This window comes from Aulonocara stuartgranti (genome assembly GCF_965226115.1).
Source record: "Aulonocara stuartgranti genome assembly, chromosome: 23".
In the NCBI taxonomy this organism is placed as follows: Eukaryota; Metazoa; Chordata; class Actinopteri; order Cichliformes; family Cichlidae; genus Aulonocara; species Aulonocara stuartgranti.
In genome coordinates, this window is record NC_138958.1 from 42665013 (window position 1) to 42682823 (window position 17811).

A 17811-nucleotide genomic window follows, 5' to 3' on the forward strand; every position below is an offset into this window, starting at 1 on the left:
GTAATTCCTGCTTTGTAGTGAAGTCCACGATCGGCTCCTTAGTCTTGCTGACATTAAGGAGGAGATTATTCTCTGGCAACTTCCTTCATTGTACAAATAAAACTTACATTCAGATTCCCTCTCACCACATATCCAACCCGATATCATGACCAGCAGCTTTACGGCTGTGGCTCCAGCAAACATCAGCTGATACTAGAAATTAATATTAAATAAATTCTAACAACAGCTGATCAAGCTTAAACGTGCTGCTGTTGATTAGTGGGACATCCGCTGGTTTCCTCTTTCTGGCGCAAAGTGGGCGATAAACAAACGAGAGAAAAGCCGATCAGCTGATCATTGATCAGTTTCATGATTGAAGAAGCAACAGGAGAGGCAGGGGGAGAGAATGAGAGAAGAAGAGACGGCTGCAGCGTAAAGACAGAATAACTCCAGCTTTGTGTCTTTTTTTCATTCTAGCTGAAGTACGGGACAAACTGTTTTCCTTTTCAGCTCAATACGAAATGCGTAATATTTTCTCTGAATGCGGGACGATTCAGTTTTTTACGGGACGGTTGGCAACTCTACTAACTAACCTTATGAATAAACTAAAGTTCACTATCAGTAACATCATAGCACTCACCCAGCTATATAGAAACTCCGTCATGCTAGCTAGCACGCAGTACGAGTTATTGTAACTGACAGTAAAAAGTCAGCACAACGAAAATAAACTCCACCTAAACCTGGTTTATATCTGACCCAGATAGACTGCAGGTCATAACTTCTTACCTGAAGTTCAGTTCACCTGACACTCGGACCGGCGGCCGCCTTCGGTCTCTCCTCCTCCTGCCTCCTCCTCCTGCCTCCCCTTTCATCATCATCCACCTGCTGGCCTCTGTGGAAGCTCCGCCATAGCCACCACTAAACAACTGATTTATTTTTACACATCAGCCATCATTTGGCCAATCCACCACCTTTCATTGTTTATACTGTTATTTTAAAAAAACGAACAAAAATCATCCCCCCATAAAAACGAAAAATCACCACCAGCACCAGGATGGCCAGTCCAACTATGGTCGTGCCATCAGTTAACCTTTCGCGTGCTCAGGGTTGCCGACCCCTGCACTAGGTTATGCGGTTGACGCCACGTTTGCATGTTTTTTACTGACCTTTTGGTCGAGTAGCTAGATAGGCCTTTTTGTTTTACATTTCATTTTATGTAGGCACAGGGAAGCTATTGACCTCTTTTTGTTTTATTATTTTTTTGGTTTGGCTCAACCACCCAGTCCTCCTCCCCCCACCTTTTTGTTTTGTTAAGTTTGGCTATCAAGGCAAACAATCAAGCAAGAAAACTAAACTAGGAAACATCAGTTACTATAAGAATAAAACAATAGCATTAGCAACATTGAAAAATCCACCAACGCAAAACACTGGGACAAAGACTCAGAACTATGACACACAGACACTGACAGTCTTCTTGTTAATGCTCTGCCTCCTCTGGATCTTATTTAGTTAGCCAAAGTGGACAGCAGTCTTTCATATTCTGATATTATTAATAGTTTACCTGTATTAGACTCTTTCAGTCCACCTGAATCACACAAAACAACATGTTACAAGCTGTTTTGCTGCTGGCTCAGTGAATTTGAATTTGGTGCATGTTACATCTCTCTGTTCAGATATTATGTTGTACTCATTTTTTCCTTTATTCAAATAAGAGCAGTTATTGTTCATTTGATCAAATGCTGCTCAATCATCCGTGTAATGAAAACTTTGATTCTGTTCATGTCACGATCCTGAGTCTTTTGACCCAGCGTTTTGAGTTTGAGTTTATTTCTATGTTTAAGTCCATTGTTCATCTCTATTATGCCTGTCATTACAGTTCTTTGTTATTAGCAGTGTAGGGACTAACGCGTTATTAAGTAACGCGCTACAGTAACTACGTTATTATCATCATCATCATCATTTATTTATTTATATACCGTAGCACTTTAAAAACACACCTGGTAGACCAAAGTGTTGTACAATACTAATATGCACATAGTAATAAAACCAGACATAGCAATAAAGTTAAAAAACAATAAAAAATTAAAAATTAAAAAAAAATAAAATAAAATAAAATAAAATAAAATAAAAATGTCAGTTACCCACAGAGTTAAAAGCCAGGGAATAAAAATAGGTTTTTAATAAAGACTTAAAAACTGGCACTGATGCAGCCTGTCTAATATGGAGAGGAAGGTTATTCCAAAGCATCGGCGCGGCAACAGAGAACGCTCGGTCTCCTCTAAGTTTCAGCCGTGACTTCAGGACCGAAAGCAGCAACTGCTCAGCTGACCGAAGGGAACGAGTGGGGACGTGGGGCTTCAACAAATCAGACAAATAAACAGGTGCCAGACCATTTAGAGATTTAAAAGCCAATAAAAGGACTTTAAAACGGATCCTGAATTCAATTGGAAGCCAGTGTAAAGAGGCCAAAATCGGAGTGATGTGATCAAATTTTCTTCTACCAATTAAAAATCGTGCCGCAGCATTTTTGCACTAATTGCAAGCGTGACAAAGTGCCCTGCCCAACCCCTGTTAAAAGAGAATTACAATAATCTAAACGTGAGGTAATAAGGGCATGAATAACGCTTTCCAAGTCACGCTTGGAAAGAAAGGGCTTAACCTTTGATAAACGTCTGAGGTGATAAAATGCTGATTTTACCACCCCGTTTACATGGTCATCAAAGGTGAGTGCAGAATCAATTTTAACTCCGAGATTTGTGATCGAACTCTTTAGTTGGGAAGTCAAAGCTGCAAGATCAACATCCAGAGTATGAGAAGAACGATTTGGGCCAAATAAAATTGCTTCTGTCTTCCGATCATTAAAATTTAAAAAGTTTTTTGCCATCCATGCTTTGACATCAGTAAGGCAGTCAAGCAGAGGTCCAGTTGGGAGACTATCAGAATGACTAAAAGGTAAGTAGAGCTGGCAGTCATCTGCGTATAGATGGAATGGCACTTTATGCTTTCGGAAAATCGCACCAAGAGGCAAGAGGTACAATGAAAACAATAACGGCCCAAGAATAGATCCCTGTGGAACACCCCAAAGCAGAGGGGCCACAGAGGATGAAGCCGACCCCAACTTAACACAAAATGTCCCATTTAAAAGATAGGACTTTAACCACAAAAGTGCCGAACCAGTAATTCCCACACAGTGCTGTAAGCGGGAGATCAGCAAATCGTGATCCACAGTGTCAAATGCAGCTGTCATGTCCAACAAGACCAGCACTGCATATTTACCACGGTCTGTCGCTATCAGGATGTCATTCATAACTTTTACGAGGGCGGTCTCCGTGCTGTGGAATGGCTTAAAGCCGGACTGAAAGATTTCTGACAATTTAGAGTCATTCAAGTAGTCCATCAACTGAGTATAAACAATCCTTTCCAGAATGTTACTAAGAAAGGGAAGCTTAGAGATGGGTCTAAAATTTGATATGACTGAACTGTCTAAGCCTGGTTTCTTAAGTAAAGGATGTATGACTGCATGCTTAAATTCCCTAGGTACTTGACCAGACAAAAGACTAGTATTAATAATGTTCAGAATATGTGGTCCGATGATAGGAAATACCTTTTTAAGAAAACGGGGAGGAACAACGTCATTTGGAGAGCCACACGGTTTAGCATTCAACACAAGTTTCTCTAAACCAGATAAAACAATTGGTAGAAAAGCAGAGAACAGACTTGAGCAAGAACCATGCATGGTTGGGTCAGCAATAGGTAGAGTCGGAGGTCTCAAACTAGCAACCTTTTCCACAAAATAATTAAGAAACTTATTGCACATAACCGCAGAAGAGTGCAAAAGAATATAGCCTTCCGGATTAAGTACAGAATTTATAGTGTTATATAGAACACGAGGGTTATGCGAGCTGGCAGCAATAAGTTGAGAAAAATAGGAGTGCTTGGCAGCCTTTACTGCTCTCTGATAGACTTTCCAGCTAGTCTTAAGAGCTTCCATAGAGACGCACAGCCTATCTTTTTTCCACTGTCTTTCACATCTTCTACATTCTGGCTCTGGTAAAATCAGTTAGCCAAGGACTAGCCTTTGGCTTGCATTGTCTGAATATAAAAGGAGCGACAGCGTCGAGGACAGATTTACAAGCAGAATCCAAACAAGAAACTAATCCATCTGAGATGGACAACTCAGGAGGATAAGAAATAAATTGGTCAAACAATATGGAAAACCGCTCGGCAGTATCTGAGCCAAAAGCACGATAACATCGAGCAGGTACAGCACGCTTAAGAACAGGATTAAAAAGAACAATATCACATAAAATAGGCATATGGTCAGAGAACACCGCATCCTCGACAAGTACGTTTTGGACAGATAAACCATGTGATAAAACCAAGTCCAGTGTGTGACCACGTTCTTGAGTGGCACCTTTAACAGACTGAATAAAGTTAAAAGAGTTCACTAAGTCCAGAAAGTCCTTAGCCAGGGGCTTCCCCGGGCAGCAGACGTGTATATTAAAATCACCAAGTAAAGGATCTGGTCATACCGTGATGCACAGTCAGCAAGAAACTCTGAGAACTCGGATAAAAACTCCTTGTTATATTTTGGGGGCCGATAAACAATCGCACACAACAGCGAAGACGAGTGGCCCAGTTCACACAAACAGAGTTCAAAACTGGTGTGGCGTGTTGATGGGGATAGCTGCTTAAAGTCAAGATGTGCCTTAAAAACAACAGCTAGCCCTCCTCTGCGACCAGAAACTCTCGGAACACTAAAAAAGGCACAGCCAGCCGGCAGTAATTCAGAAAAGGCACTTAACACACCGGGTGGAATCCAAGTTTCAGTCAAGCAAAGAAAATCCAGTGCATGGGAAGCGAAAAATTCCTTCAAAATGAATGTCTTATTTGCTACCGATCTGGCGTTAATTAATCCCAACCTGAGAGGAATTGGCTCGGGAGCTTCCGAGGCAGCAACAACCAGATCCACAGGTCGGAGGTTTGTTTGGTCCACTCCACGCCAACGCAGATGTCGGAGAGGAGAGGGTTTTGCAGAACCCTTCTCGAGAGATCCCACAACAGGAACCAAGCAGGAGTCCACCGGGTCCAAAGCACGCAACGGCACCAAGAGTCGCGGGCAGGATCGACAAATTGAGCGAAGCTCATGAGGAAAATAAGAGATCTTGAGTCTCAGTTTGACAAGGCGACCTCCACGGTTACCTCGTCTCCTGCGTCGCTTCCACACATCCAGTGGCAATGGTAAGGAGCGCCAGTGAGGTGGTGTTACTTCCAAATCGGGAGGCAGAAAGCCTTGGTTGTCATTTCCAAACCGAGCTAAAGCTTGGGTAGATAAGCCTATTTCCAATAATGTCTGGCAATCATAAAACAATGCAGGGCTGACATGTTGCACAAAATTGACTAAAAACAATAAAATAAAACAAATAGAAGAGAGCGATAGATGGCATGCCAAACACACAGGCGCCATCTTTATTGAGGTAACGAGCACGGTAACTCATTATTATGCCAAAATCAGGAACGCCTTAATCGTTACTGGGATTTGGATAGGGTCTTTATTCGTTACTTTGCGTGTTGCGTTCGACTTACCTCGGAAATCAAAACACGGACCTGAGAACGATGTGTCGCTGGAGTAAACGGCGATCTGGTTAGCCTCGTCAGAGAAGTCGGCATTCCAATATGGCAATGCCCTCGAAAACTGTTGTTTTGCTGGCCCTCTACAAAAATAAATTACTATTAAGCAGCCATAGCTGCACTCGGTGGGCCGATGGTGATTTTTCGTTTTTATGGGCCGATGTTTTTTTGAACAATGAAAGGTGGTGGATTGGCCAGATGCTGGCAGATGTGTAAAAATAACTCAATTGTTTGGTGGTGGCTATGGCGGAGCTTCCACAGATTCAGTAACATTAGCAAGTGGTGGAGGCCAGCAGGTGGATGAGGGAACAAGGGAAAGGGGAGGCAGAAGGACAGACCCGAGGCGGCCGCCGATCCGAGTGTCAGGTGAACTGAACTTCAGGTAAGAACTTATGACCTGCAGTCTATCTGGGTCAGATATAAACCAAGTTTAGGTGGAGTTTATTTTCATTGTGCTGACTTTTTACAGTCAGTTACAATAGACTATGCGCACCTTAGCATATGCTACTTCCGGTGGGGAAACTCCTGTGGGGCGCTTCGTTTCCGGTGTGATATTCGCGTCTTGTTTAAGGTCGGATTTCCCAAAAACAGTCAACCAAATGGACGAATCAAGCGGTGATTTACATTTCTCAAGGTGTCTTGGGCATTTACCGAATATATATGTAGATGATGTTCATCAACTTATCGATATTTTTCCATCGCGCCTCAGAGCTAAAGAGAGAAAGGACTGAAATTTCTCAGTATTTTTATATAGAGTCCCCTCGTTTATCGCAGGTGTTACGTTCTAAAAACAACCAGCGAGAGGTGAAATCTGCGAAGTAGCCAGCTTTATTTTTTACAATTATTTTAGATTTTTTAAGGCTGTAAAACCCGTCACTACACACTTTATACACTTTTCTCAGACAGGCATGAACAGTTTCACACTTTTCTCTCTTGTTTCCATTATAGAATGAAACCAAAGATCAAAACCTGTTTTCAGTCCCAGTGTTTGTGTACAGTTAAAAAATTAACTAAATTTTCTGCTGTGTATTTTCCGGCAGAGGTTTAGCTCTGTGTCATGTGTCTGACATTTTGTGGATGTCAGAGAGCATCATTATTATTTCCTAACTTTAGGTTTCAAAACAGGAGGGAGACTGATATTTACTCACAGTAAATATCAGTCTCCCTCCTGTTTTCTATTTTGCAGAGCCTTATTGATGAGCCACAGCTGTTGTTTTATTTTCTCCCCCTGATATCTGTAACTTTATCATTTCCCTGCTGCTTTCTGACATTTCCATTTGCTTATGTCATGTCAGTCAAAAGTAATCATACGTATGGATGCTGAATAGTCGTTCCCAATAAAACTAATAGTCATACATCCATTGCTTGAGTCATCACACACAAAATTGTTGAACTAGTTATCACATGCCAAATATTGGCCATCTGTCAAGCAAATCCTATACCTTCCTGTATCATTGTTCCTGGAAATGTCTCCGAAATTGAACAATTGATCTCGGGTGAATTACAGCTGTCACTCATGAGGAGGCGTGTGAAAGTTTAGTTGTAACCAATGACAAACAACTTGTTCACTGTCAATAATGGATGAATCCTGTGAATCCCCAATTGGCAAGCATATATAAACTGCGCAGGAGCTAGTGTGTACCATTTCTACACTTCTGTGACACAAAATGGAAGGTCAGCAACGTGGAAGAGGGGTGAGGATGCGGGGAGGAAGGGGAAGGGGAAGAGGGAGAAGAGGCAGATATAGGCGGATTCCTAATGAAATAAGGGCTACAATTGTGGACCATGTTGTCAATCACGGCCTCACCATGGAGGAGGCTGGTCGAAGGGTGCAACCCAATATTGGAAGAACTACTGTCAGTTCAATCATTCAAACATTCCGTAGGGAAAACAGGTATGCAAACAGTAATACACTGTACTGTACTGTGCCATCTCAGACACATCACATGTTACTGTACTGTATTTGCAATTTCACAAAAAGTTCACTCTGCACCACATAGGATTGTAAGACAACCTCGCGGAGGCGGAAGAGGGCCCCTTTTTACCCCACAGCAAGAAGAAGCCATTTGTGCAATGGTCATTGCAAACAATGCAATAAAGCTGAGAGACATACAAAGCGCTGTCATAGAGAATTACACGGTATTTGGCAATATTGAATCTGTTCCAATTTCAACAATTGACAGAGTACTCAAGAAAAATTAAATCCACATGAGCAAATGGCCCTGCTAGCAGCCATGGATGCAGCATGTGACGACATCACAGCAGGGTCCTGCAGAGGATGGATTCGCCACTCCAGGAGATACTTTCCTCGCTGCATTGCGAGGGATAACATCTGTTGTGATGTAGATGAAAATATGTGGCCAGACAGACAGGAACGTCTGGATGTGCCAGAATGATTTACTGTACTGTTACATGTGCTGTTTATTGTTCACATTAGTGCACAGCTCTACCAAATGGGTGATTTTATGTTTACATGTATTCTACAGTGAACAAGTGACTGTAGCATATTTTTCTTTTGCACAATTCTGTAGGATTACAAACACTTCTACACAATGGAAATGTGAAACATACGTATTCAGTGTCTCAGTTACTCCCAAGACTCCCATAACATCTACAGTGACTTTACTGCACATTTCAGATGGCTGTACAGGTAGGCCATAGTGCTGTCGTCAGCATTTTCAGGTGTCACCAATTGTTTTTGCAATGGGAAACACTGAAATTATAAACTGTCATAGTGGAAACATGACAATGCCATTTGACTATCTTGTTCATAAAGATGGTGTCAAGACTTTTCATTTTGATGGCACTGACAGTTTCATTGACATGGATACTTGCTTTTGAGGTATGGATAATCAATTCTGTGCATGTGACGTGCTTTTGCAGGCTATCCACTAGGTTTTGCAGTTTGCACTAATTGTTTTGGGAAATGCACTAACTGCTGTGCAAATGTTAATGGTGTTCTGAGAAACGCACCAAAGCGACTGAGAATAACTGTAAATGTCAGTCACACACATTTCCCCTCACCTCTTGATATTTGTGATTGTGTGATTCGTGTGTATAGATAGATAGATAGACAGACAGACAGACAGACAGACACACACACACACACACACACACACACACACACACACACACACTTGGAGCAACTGTAATCCACATAATTTCCTTAGGGATTATTAAAGTAATCTGATTCTGATTATTCACTTTAAATATGAATACCACACCAGACAGCTCATATTATTCAGAAAGCACCTTTATTGCTTCAATGCAAATTAGAAGGTGATTAACAGCCAGATGCTGCTAATCCACTGCATTTGAATAATTGCTCATCAGCATATGTGAGCAGCTCTATAAAAGCAAACATTTTGTCAGTTTGCTGGTCTGGAGTATTCAGGTGTTTGTTAACACAATGTCATAATGTTCCCAGGAACGGATGACCCAGAAAATTCACCCCAGGGTCAAACTGTGCAGTTCTCAGAAAAAGCTCAAAAATCCAGAAGCTACATCTCAGACTCTACAGGCCTCAGTTAGCAAGTTAAATGTTAAAGGCCATGACAATTAGAAAAAGTTTGAATAAGTGTGGCTTGTTTGGAAGGGTTGCAAGGAGACAGTCTCTGCTCTCTAAAAACAGCATGACAGCATGGCTGCAAGTTTAGTAGCAAATTTGCAAAGCATAACAGCACAAACACCGCATACCAGCTGTTAGCATGGTGGTGAAGGGGTGATGATTTGAGCTTGTCTTGCAGCTACAGAACCTGGGCCCTTGCAGTCATTGAGTTTTCCATGAAGTCCCTTGTATACCAAGTAGTCTACAGTCAAAACTGAGTTTTGGTAATGCAGCAGGACAAAGATCCCAAGCAAATTAGCAGAGCTACAACAGAATCAAGGTGTTGCAATGACCAGGTCACAGTCCACAACTCAACCTGAAAAACAGTGCTGGGAACTAGGGCTGAACGATTATGGAAAATAATCTAATTGCGATTTTTTGCCCCAATATTGCGATTGCGATGCGATATGCGATTATTTTTTAAGGTCTTTGTCTTCTGTATTATTAAACAAAGACAAGCAATACATCATATAGTATGGCCAATACTATATTACATTAATTTTAAACTGTTCTTTCCTGGAAGACAGACCTCTGTTATGATGACATGAGGTGATGCATGAATTGATGACTGACATTTTTATTTAACTTCTTCAATCACAACAGTATATTTGAACATACACAATAGTTTATTTTTAGCTTACAAACATCTGAGCATAAAGTGCTGACAAGGAACCCTGGTGTAAACATTAAAATGAAAGTCAGTACAATGTGCAGATTGCAGAAATATACATAAACAAAATCAGTGGCTTTACCACACTCAGTTTTTCGACATCTGTGAACTACTAGACAGTCATTCAATTAAAAAATAATATTAAATAAATAAAACTAATAAATAAAAAATACACACATCTTACTGATCTCTGCAGTCAGTAACATTACACATAAAGTGCAAACATAATAGCAATTGTATAAACACACACACAAACACGCCTTTAAAGTTTAAAGGCGTGAAATTGGACGGTCTAGTTCTGATTAGCGTCACCGCTGTCTCGGTGGAGTTTAATAAACTCGGCCGTCTGCTCCTTGCTATCTAAAATATAACCAGAAACTGGTGTAAATTCTCGACTGTCTCATACTTCTGTTTAATAAGTTTTCTGTTTGACGTTTAGTCAGCTGTGTGAAAACCAAGGAGGAACCCACCCGGGGGATTAATAAAGTTTTATTTTATCTAATCTAATAACTTTAATCTCAGCCAAACCGATTTACTCACGAACAAACAAAACACTGAAAAAAGCCCAACAATAACATTTTTAGGTTGTCTAAGTGACTTATATATCACGTTTAACCCGAGCAGCGAAACTCCGCGGTGATCTGAAAATGATGTGCCGGGAGTTGTGCCGTTCTCGGCCGCATCAGTAATCCTCGAGCTCCCGGCTAGCTGTCGAGCTGGTGGGTAGCAGACGCCTCCGAAAACGTCGAAGCACTTTTGCAAATATGCGATATCTTGATAAACCGAGCAGATATTTGATGTTTACACAGCTACTTTCTCGCCTGAAAATATGTTAAAAGTTTATTTTGTGACCCAGAAAGATTAGTATGAGTAATTTTAAAACTTAGTAGCGGCTGCCATTGCTGGAAACTGGAGTTTGGCTGGGCCGCGCTATGAATTCTGGGATATGGTAGTAATTTGGACAGCCTTATAATCGCAGTATAATCGCAGCCTTTGCGGTTAGAAAATTGCACTTGATCATGTCGCGATATTATCGCAAATGCGATATATCGTTCAGCCCTACTGGGAACTTAAGAGGGCTGTACATAAACAAATACCACAAACCTCAATGAACTGACGAAACGATGTAAAGAAACGTCAGCCAAAACAACCGTGTGACAGACTAAGAGTCATACAGAAACAATTTGGTGACACTACTGCTGCTAAAAGGTGGCTCTGCAAGCTACTCACTCATGTACAGTGCTTAGTTTTTCAGAGTACTCTATAGATTCCTATGAAAACACTCTTTTCCACATGACTGTGTGTCAGATAAAAGAGATACGATCTGTGAAGAGGATTCTGAGAAGAGAAAACATCTGGGGACCTGCCCCGAAAAGTTCATTTTGTTCATCTGGACGTAGAGTTTTCAGTAGCAGGAACGCTCTGTCACTCATCCGAGTTCGACTTCAGACTTCTTCTGTCTCAGCTCAGTGCAGGTTTCCCCAACCTTTGTTTGAATTTAGACTTTACATATTGTCCAGTTTCAGCAAGGGAACTGAAAAGTGTGCTGAGGATAAATGATCAATTAGGCAGATGTAAATGAACAACAGCTGCAGGCTGGTGGCTCTGACATCACACCTGATGGACACCTAGAAGGCTAGATTCAATTGTTTTGGAGTTTCTGAAGACCGTCTATGACTCTGGGGTGACATCAATCATCTTTTATGGTGTGTTCTGCTGGGACAGCTGGGGCTTCCCTCTTTCCCCTGCTGGGATGGGCACGCACACGTCGCTGAGATGTGTGGTCTCAGGTAACTGGTACTGCTGGAGGCTGCAGGTGACATAGTCATACTATACCAGTGTAATAACTGAAATAGAAATGAATAAATAAACAGATAACATAGTCACATGAACAAGAGGAGCCTATAGAGATTCTAAGTAGCTGATCTTGCAAAAGCAAAATGTGTTCTGCACCACAATGCATTCAGGTCACAATTCTGATTGCAAAAGCTGGCAGATAGGACAGGATATTAAAAATAAAACAAAAACCCACCTCCCACCACATGCAGGTCATCCTAGCAGCACTGAGCAGCTCCTACAGTGACACGCTGCTGCAACAACAGTGTGCGAGGAGAAATTTCAGATATCTTTCCAGCTGCTGTCAGACTCTACAATAGAGTCTTAGTGCCCACTTTAAAATTAGGTGTATACAACATCAGGGGAATAACAACACGTGATATATTACACCGTGCCATTATTTACTTAACAAAAACTAAGCCAAAAGGCCGTTTCTGCACTTTTTTCACAAATGTCAATATTTTTTTAATTTACTTATTTTTAAAACATGTGGTTTATTGAATTGAAAAAAAAAATAGCTGCAATTGTTGTAACACGAGCTATGAAAGACAACCTGCATCTGCAGCTGTGGTCACTGGTCCTCACATCATGTTTGCAGCATGTTCTGAACCACAAACAGAGCAGTGCTAACTGGTGGGCTGGTGATGTAGACACTGATGCTAGTTAATTTAAGGTGGGGCTGCTGAAATGTTTAAAAGCTGAAGCCCCCAAAGTTTTACTTGTCTGTGACACAAATGAGCTCCAACCTGCTCAGGTAGAATTTACTAACAGCTGAGCTGCACTAGACCTGGTCTCTGCTCATCTTGACTCCTCGTTTGGTAAGAACTTTTTATTTGTATATTTAAAATCTTTTATAGACAACAGGCTTATTTTGAATAACTCGATCTCCTGCCACACTTATACTCACATTCACTAACCAGATATGGGCTTTAAAACATGCATCATCTGGGTTCTGTGACCATGAATATCGTGAATAAGAAATGTGCATGCACAGGCAGAGGCCTATCTTTTTTTATTTATGTTCAAATAATGTTCAATTTTAATTCCCCCTTTAGAGCATTTCATTTAATGAAGACATCTTCACCACCTGCTGTTCCAGACGACTGACTCGTGCCTGAACTCCTGCAGGTTAATCAACCAACCACTGATCAGTAAAGCAAAAAGTACGGTAAGTGTCCTCAGTTGGAAAAGTTTGCTTAAAAGTTTCATATCTTTATAATATAAATAATTATATTTAGCAAGAATGTTGTCATGACTGAGTGCAATGACCGTTTCCCTCTGTAAGGTTCAATGTGTGGATGCAAGTAGAGAAGTTGTCTTTAGATACACCTCATGAATAGGGGTGGGTTTTTATAATCGATTTATCGATTAAAATCGATTCTGGCTTGGATAACGTGAAATCAATCCATTAAAATCCTGAATTGATTTTTTTTAATATAAATTTATTTTGCCCGAAATGCCAGAATCTCTGGTGAAAGATCACAAACTTTCAACAACCACCAAACAGCTAAGACAGTAAATGAGAGCAGGAACACGGATTCTGCACAAAGATGTAAACACACAGCGCGGAGCGCGGATCAGAATCAGTTAGATGTCGCCTTTCTCACAGTCGGGGCTGAAAGCCGACAGCTCGCTGATTCTGATTTGTCGGCGGGTCCGCGCTTTGTGTTCACGCCCTTTTTGCGCTGATCATAAAGCTGTTAGTTTTATCTCTCTCCAAACAACATTGACTGAACCAGCAGCAAACGAAGCAGCAAACTACGCTTCACATAAACATCGTCATGAATTCACTCTGACTTTTGCTGTTTTGCTTCCACCACGATGCACAGCTCTCTCTCTCTGTCTGTCTGTTGTCTTGCTTGTTACACAGAAGTCTACCGTTGTTTACAGGCTGTCAGCTGCTGTTTTACTTACTTCCGAAAAGAAAACCCAATTTCTGCCGTTCAATACTAAACAAATGTAAACTTTTTAAAATTATGCAAAATGCAAAACGCTTAGCCGTGTCTCTAATAAAACCGCGGTAATGTCAGAGGTAACGTTCATATGTTGATTAATGGTTTTCTTTCATTTTTGATGTACTGAAGAATATTTTTATAAAATCCCAGAACAGTAAAACCACCTTCATGTTTTTCTGTGTTTTATCTTCAGCTACTTTGACACAAAGGCATCTGCTGTGACGCTCACACCTCTGATAACGTCTTGTGTGTGTCAGCTTCCTTTTTATAGATACAATAAAATGTACTGTACTGATCTGAATTATAATATTTCTGACTGTCCAAATTTCCCAGATTCAAATCGAATCGAATCGTGGATCGAACTGATTCGGTACCTTGTGAATTGGAAGCGAATCGATTCTAGAAATCAGTGACGATACCCTGCCCTACTCATGAACTCATCAACTGAGAGTTAAAAAAATCATCAAATTTATTTAAATGACTTGTTGTTAATTTCCACTACTTTACATAAAAACTTCTGTCACATGGTAAATGGCCTGTATTTGTATAGCGCTTTTACTAGTCCCCCCTAGGGACCCCAAAGCGCTTTACACACCCAGTCATTCACACACTGGTGGAGGCAGCTACAGTTGTAGCCACAGCTGCCTTGGGGCAGACTGACAGAAGCGAGGCTGCCATATCGCGCCATCGACCCTTCTAGCCAACACCAGTAGGTGAAGTGTCTTGCCCAAGGACACAACAACCGAGACTGTCCGAGCCGGGGCTCGAACCGGCAACTTTCAGATTACAAGGCGAACTCCCAACTCTTGAGCCACGATCACCGCAAATGAGCTGCTATGCAGGCATATTCAAATATTTCTAAGATTATAAGGTCTTACCAGCAAACTCCACAATTTTATTTGTGTCTTCGTGAAAAAAGTCAAGTTTAATCTTGTGAATGTAAAAAATTATTAGGTAAAGCAGCCCCTTCATAATGTCTACATGCTACCAAATGTATGTAAATGATTACAATTTCCTGTTTTAAAAAAATCAAGTAATACTTTTAAAAATTACACAATATTATTGTTCAACATGTCCTCCGTGCCTCTCTGAAAAGTTTCAAAATATTTACTAAAGTAAAAATTAGACTGGTTTTGATATTGAATTTTTGGAAGCTGTTATATTGATATTGATTTTTTATTTTTATTTTATTTTATCATTTAATGATTTTAAAAGTCATCATTAAAAGGAATAAGAAAGTAATGACACATGTTTTTAGTTAGTTTCATTTACTTTAATTATTATTTTTTAAATGATCCTTGGCGCATATTTTCCTTTCAGGCACTCTCCAATAACCTGCGGTCTTTACAGTGAAGACACGCAAACATCAACCTGGAACATAACTGTATGAAAATATATGATCCGTATTCGTCTTAGTTCATAGTTACACTGTTTAAAATAGAATATTAAACCAAACAGCGGTAATTACCTGTCCAGCAGAGATTCGCTAGCTCTTGTTTCATTTCAAGCTCAGTTAAATTATTTCTTTCTGCTTTTCCTCATCAGCGATCTTCCGTCTTTTCTTTTCGACTTGTCTCTCAGTCCGCGCTTCCTGCTCAAGTAAGTCAGCCCCCTCCTCTGGCGCGCATGCTCTGCAGCGCATACCCGACGGGGTCTGCGCAGCGCGTGCACCACAGGTGTGGAGAAGTACTGATTAGTGCTCCAGTTTCAACATAAACGCTTCCAGAAAGCGAAACATGCTCCTTTTCAGACTAAAATATCAACGTTTCAAACCATACTCCAGGGTTTTTAGTTCACCGTTTACGAGGTTTAACAAGAAAATAAAAGACAAAAATCTGAATGTTTGAAAATGATTTGAAAAAATTCTGTAAAGAATGGATCAGAAATACTAAAATTATCCTTTTACTTAAATTTAGTTGCTTTATTCATTTGTTACATAAGTTAAACAAACTTATGTGGGTTTCTATATAAGTCAATAAAGAAACAAGAACAAACCGAGAGGTTCTGGAAGCGTGGAGTTCAGTTTGCAAATTTATCTAATGCAAAAAACATCTATGAATAAAACTTTTTTATTATTATTATTTTTTATTTATTTATTTTTTTAATAAATGAATAAAACTTTGTTGGCCAGCAACTTTTCAAAAAGACAAAAAAGAGAAAAGCTGGTCATAAAAAGAATCTATTATCTGGGGGGAAATAATCATTTGATCCTCTGCTGAGTTTGTAAGTTTGTTCACTTATATTAAATAATCAGTCTCTAATTTTTTTTTTAAGTATTTTCATTTTGATGTAATGAGACAGAATATCAACCAAAATTGAATAAAAAATGTATTTGCTAAAATAAATGAATTGATTTATATGTCACTGAGTGAAGTAAGTATTTGATCTCAAACACAACTTAGTACTTGGTGGAGAAACCTTTATTGCCTAGCACTGCGGTAATATGTTTCTTGTAGTTGGTCACTGGGTTTGCTCACATCTCAGGAGGGATTTTTTTCCACTCCTCCTTCCACAAACTCTCTAAATTCTTTAGATTTCTTTGCTGCTGTTTGGTAACTTTAAGCTTCAGCTCCCTCCACAGATTTTCTTCAGGACTGAGGTTTGGAGACTGCCTTAGCTCCACTCCATGTCCTTGTGCTTCTTCTTTAGCCACACCTTTGTTGCATCAGTGGTATGTTTTAGGCCATTGTCATGCTGGAAGACCCATCGATGACACATCTTCAGTCTTTTGCCTGAGAGAAAGTGGTTCTTGTCCAAGATTTTGCAGTACATGGCTCCATCTACTGGCCGCCTCAGTGTGGTGAAGTCGTCTTGTATCCTTGGCAGAAAAACAGCCCCACAGTATAATGTTTCCACTTCTGTGCTTGACAGTGGGGATGATGTTCTGTGGGTTACACTCAGCATTTCTCTTCCTCCAAACAAAGTGGGCTCAGTTCATGCCACAGAACGCTTGTTGGGTTGTCGAGGATCAAAAACTTACTTCACTCAATTATATGCAAATCAGTGAAAAGAAATCATGTATTGTGTTTTTTTTCTGTTGGTGTTCATGTCTCTCTCCAGTAAAATAAAACATCCACAAAAAATAGAGACTGTTCATTTCTTCATAAGGGAACAAATTTACAAATTCAGCAGGGGATCAAATACTTACTTCTGCCACTACAGTGATGACGCTTTTGTTGCATTAAATTCTTGATCTGGAAAATGTTCCTGTTTTTCTCTCTCCAGGAAACAATGAGGATCATGTTTACCTGTTTGCTGCTTGTGCTGCCCTTTGTTACTGGACTCTCAAAACCAGCCAATCTTCAACCCAACCGAATTGAGAAGCGACTGAATGAAACAAATTATGAAAAGTTTAGACGACAGCATGTAGATGCCAAGATGAGCGTGAAAAAATGTGATACAGAAATGAAAAAAAAGAAAATATATGCTGATCGAAACAAATGTAAGGATGTTAACACATTCATCCTCAGTGATTACAAACAGGTCAAAGCCATTTGTAACGGTCAAGGAAGATATGATCAGACGAATGGCACGACAAAGAGTGTAGCAAAGTTTCGCATTGTTAGATGTGACCTAAAGAACAATGGAGCCAGGAAACCCAAGTGTCAGTATAAAGGCACACTTCTCACTAACAGAATAGTTGTGGTCAAATGTGAAGGAAAGTTACCTGTGCACTATTGTGGTGATGAAATGACCTTTGAATCCAATAATGCAACTATAGGAAAAATCCCCATGCGCTCTACTTCTGTACCCACAAATTTACATTTCTGAGATAACAAAAGAGCAACATTTATCATCAGCTCTAACTAAACGTCGCTGGAAACGTCTTCTTCATTATACGTTTTTATTTGAGTCTGTCTTAGCAATAAGTATATACATTTTTTAACATGTGATCAACCTCTATTTCTTCACATGTTACATGAAATAACATAAAACTATTATTTCCTTCTGATTAGGGAATTTTATATTCATCCCACCAATACCGACATATTAATTGTACTGACTGTAGGATGCTGTGTAGAAATAATCTCTTAGATCCAGCTTGCTTCTAATAAAATATTTTTTATCTGATCACAGGATGAGCATATAATAAAAGTCACTTTTTGGTGTTTGTTGGTTTTTATATATTTATT

At 40.1% G+C, this 17811-nt stretch overlaps 2 long non-coding RNA genes across 2 annotated transcripts; one reads left to right on the top strand and one right to left on the bottom strand.

The window, feature by feature from the left end:
• Positions 1 to 10956: 10956 nt before the first annotated feature.
• Positions 10957 to 15270, bottom strand: LOC309699856. The gene is made up of 3 exons (XR_014274512.1): positions 15147 to 15270; positions 11920 to 11977; positions 10957 to 11734 (listed from the first exon to the last, which is right to left on the bottom strand). It is a non-coding gene; the product is annotated as an uncharacterized lncRNA (long non-coding RNA).
• LOC309699857 lies at positions 12277 to 17542 on the top strand. The gene is made up of 3 exons (XR_014274513.1): positions 12277 to 12541; positions 12779 to 12891; positions 16904 to 17542. It is a non-coding gene; the product is annotated as an uncharacterized lncRNA (long non-coding RNA).
• The last annotated feature ends 269 nt before the right edge of the window (positions 17543 to 17811 follow it).